Consider the following 4234-nt stretch of genomic DNA (forward strand, 5'->3'; position numbering starts at 1 on the left):
GGAGCCGAGGTTTCACCCCCTGAAATGTCAGTTTGTGGCTTAAACTCTAGGTTCTACAGGCCCAAAATAAATAGTGCCAGGAAGGTGCCCCTGAACAGAGCTGTCCAGGGTTCAGATTGGCACCCCATCTGCACGGGGGCAAACGGGACTCTCAGCAATTAAGGCCTAAGACGGCTGACAGGTGGGACATGGCAGAAATTCAGGACTTCCACCACAGCTGCTCAATGTGGCATGACCATGGGCCACACACCACTCTGAATACTTAGGAAATTATTGGTTTGGACCTTTATTAAGTAGCAAGTAAATAACTGAAAAAACAAAACCCCAGATATTAGCTCTGGCTATAGCAGCTTTCTAAGTCTGTGTTTTTAATGTGTAATTTCTTGAATCCTAGTTCTGTAGAAGAAACACTCCACCCCCGCCCCTAAAAAATGAGCTTCATGATCAAGTACATTTTGGAACCCGCAGGTTGATCCAAGTTCATAGATTTCTTCACTGCAGGTCTTCTGGGGCCTTTAATATGCCTGAAGCTGGGGCTTTCCCTTCCTGAGAACGGCCTAGGACTATCCATGTGCCTCATTTTGGGAAATTTAGTAATGAGTTACTAAATCAACACTTCCTTTGGCATTCTACATAGCAAACATACTTTGTTAGATGTGACATCTTACACAATAAACAATGGAGATAAACTTTTTTAAAATTTATTTTTGGCCAGGCACGGTGGCTCATGCCTGTAATACCGCACTTTGGGAGGCCGAGGCAGGTGGATCACTTGAGGTCAAGAGTTTGAGACCAGCCTGGCCAACATGGCGAAACCCTGTCTCTACTGAAAAGACAAAAATTAGCCAGGCGTGGTGGTGGGCGCCTGTAATCCCAGCTACTCGGGAGACTGAGGCAGGAGAATCACTTGAACTCGGGAGGGGGAGGTTGCAGTAAGCCAAGACCACGCCATTGCACTCCAGCTTGCGCGACAGAGTGAGACTCTGTCTCAATAAATAAATAATTTCTTATTTACTTATTTATTTTTACCAGTGCTCTACATGTTCAGAGAAACTTCTCTGGTAACCAACCATAGAAATGATCCCTGAAAGTATAGTCTTAGATAAATATTCTTTTCATAGCCAGGAGGGAGACGAGAAGCCATACCTGTCTACAGTCTGACTGACAAAGAGGGAGGCTCCAGGTCCCCTGGAGAATCCCAGGTTTTATGGAATAATTACTTGGTCCTTTTCAAAGTACTTGAATGTATGTAGGATAGTCTCTGTCTTATCAGCTAGCCCTGCGATCTAGGTGTTCTCCCATTTTGTAGAGGCTTGCAGAGATGAGAGACCTGTCTTAAGGTCTCAAACCCGTAACTGGCAGATCTGAGACTATAAATACTCCCTCTCAGGAGTGGACCTCTTCTACAATTTTTTTTTAGCCGTCCTTATGTGCCAAATACGGCGTGGGGGCCAGGAGACAGAATGAGGCATAGGTTGGGCATGGCCCCTGCCCTCTGGGTCTTGTAGTCGGCTGTGGGTGGCAAGTACAGCAGCGAGGGCAGACAGGTGTGAGGAGTTCGAGGACAGGGAAATAACACCCGCAGCCCCATCCCAGCACTCCCGCGCAGCAATGGAAGTGTACCACCGACACGGGCTGCAGGGTGAGCAGGAGTGACAGGCAGAGAGAGGAAGAGAGCTCTGCCGGTGCAGAGGCGGAGGGAACGTGGTGTGGAAGAACTGGAGAGAATTCCACATGAGTATGAAGTGGGTAGGGAGATTGAGACTGGAGAAAAGGGGAAGCCGGGGCTGCTGACCATGCAAAGCACTGAAAGCACAGCACTCCCAGCCTCAGGGTCCTCCATGATTGGAGACTGAGCATGAATTCAGAGGAGCTTGTGGAAGTCACCCAGTCAGGCCCAGAAATCTTACAGCGCATCCCTTCCCTTACCCCTGTCATAAATGGGAGAAGACAGCATCCACATGATGCAGGGGAGAGTGCAGGCATGAGCCAGCAGCCACACTATCCCCTGCATCTGTCCTCCTTGGCTATGTTTTACACCCCCCACCCCTTAGAACATTGTAGTCAAACTAGGGAGTATTAAATTGGCTGGTTGCTCCCAACTACACTGGACAAAGTGGAGAAAACAAAGGATGAGCTCAGAGTTTCAAATTCCCAGCTCAAGCTCTGCATAAAAGCACACCTCTTCATGGCTTAGAGTGTGCACCTTTCTCTCTGGGGCCTGGTGGGACTTGAGTCTAGTTACAGGTCCCGAAAAGAGGGGAGGGCATAGGATCTAAGAAAAATCCAAAGTGCCCTGCAAGGCAGCTACCTCGGGGAAGGCCATACAGTTTCTCAAAGGGTTAAGAAATTGTGATGAGGTCAGGCGCGTGGCTCACACCTTTAATCCCAGCACTTTGGGAGGCCAAGGTGGGTGAATCTCTTGAGGTCAGGAGTTCGAGACCAACCTGGCTATTGGGGTGAAACCCTGTCTCTACTAAAAATACAAAAAAATTAGTTGGGCGTGGTGACTTCCTTAGAAGAGACCTTTATCTCCTGTAGCTGCAGGGCTGAGATTTCTGAGCTCAAGTGATCTGCCTGCCTCAACCTCCCAAAGTGCTGGGATTACAGTTGTGAGCCATCCTGCCTGGCCAGGGCTAAGACTTGTGAAAAGGAAACCCAAAGTCTCATCTTGCATGTGGCTGAATTATGTCGCAGATCAAATTCCCGAATTCCAACCTTGCAGGACGTCTTCAGTTAAAGTGAGGGCAACTTGAAAATTGGAATGGGAACATAAGGGAAGATTCCCGTAAAGCTGGGGACGTTGAATCCCTAAATTCTGTTATGCTCCTTGCCAGCAGAAACAGCCCATCTACCCCTCCCTGGGTCCAGCTGTGTGGACACAGATTCGCAGCAAGTGTGAGGGTGTTATTTCCCTACTGTCGTAATCATCACACTTTCTTTTTCTTTCTTTTTTTTTTTTTTTTGAGTTGGAGTCTTGTGCTGTTGCCTAGGCTGGAGTACAGAGGTGCAATCTCGGCTCACTGCAGCCTCCGTCTCCTGGGTTCAAGCAATTCTCCTGCCTCAGCCTCCCGAGTAGCTGGGACTATAGGCACGTACCACCAAATCCAGCTAATTTTTTTGTATTTTTAGTAGAGACAGGGTTTCACCCCAATAGCCAGGTTGGTCTCGAACTCCTGACCTCAAGAGATTCACCCACAGCCTCCCAAAGTGCTGGGATTAAAGGTGTGAGCCATGCGCCTGACCTCATCACAATTTCTTAACCCTTTGGGAAACCATATGGCCTTCCCCGAGGTAGCTGCCTTGCAGGGCACTTATGATTCTTCTTAGATCCTATGCCCTCCCCTCTTTCCTGGACCTGTAACTAGACTCAAGTCCCACCAGGCCCCAGAGAGAAAGGTACAGACCGTGAGCCATGAAGAAGTGTGCTACACGCCAAAAGAACTGCATGATTTTTCCAATTTATACAGAAAAATCCAAGAGATATGTATAGGAATAGATTTTAAGGGTGTGAGATCATGGAAGGACCATAGTGTTGGATCTGGCTGAACTTAACGATATGGGCCCACTAAGCAGAGATTCTGAACTCAGTGCTTTAGCATGAGGGGTTAGAAAGGGCTCTAACTTGGTTGGTTGGTTGGTTGGCTGGTTGGCTGAAACATGGACCAAAAGGTAGGTGGCCTACACTGTTCCTTATTTTGTTATTACTATATTTGTATATTCATATACAAACTTGTATGCTATGATATATAATACATATTATAGCTATAAAACAAATCTTTAGGCCAGGCGTGGTGGCTCACGCCTGTAACCCAAGCACTTTGGGAGGATGAAGCAGGTGGATCACGAGGTCAGGAGTTCAAGACCAGCCTAGCCAACAGGGTGAACTCCCATCTCTACTAAAAATACAAAAATTAGCTGGGCATGGTGTCAGGCACCTGTAATCCCATCTGCTTGAGAGGCTGAAGCAGGAGAATTGCTTGAATCCGGGAGGCGGAGGTTGCAGTGAGCCGAGATCATACCACTGCACTCCAGCCTGGGTGACAGAGCAAGACTCTGTCTCAAAAAAAAAAAAAAAAAAATCTTTTGTTTTCTTTCCTCTCTCATTCCCTTATCACCTAACATGAGATGGATCATCACAGCATTGAAGTGACAGGATGTCAAGCAGAAGAGTAAACAACACCCAACAATGTTGCAGCCTCTCTGGGGAAAGGATTGGCATGTTTTCTGTTGT

The 4234-nt window shown here is 47.5% G+C and overlaps 1 pseudogene; it reads right to left on the reverse strand.

The window, feature by feature from the left end:
* Positions 1–986: 986 nt before the first annotated feature.
* LOC112614911 lies at positions 987–1100 on the reverse strand (annotated as a pseudogene).
* Between the last annotated feature and the right edge of the window lie 3134 nt (positions 1101–4234).

Source organism: Theropithecus gelada, chromosome 20 (assembly GCF_003255815.1).
Source record: "Theropithecus gelada isolate Dixy chromosome 20, Tgel_1.0, whole genome shotgun sequence".
In the NCBI taxonomy this organism is placed as follows: domain Eukaryota; kingdom Metazoa; phylum Chordata; class Mammalia; order Primates; family Cercopithecidae; genus Theropithecus; species Theropithecus gelada.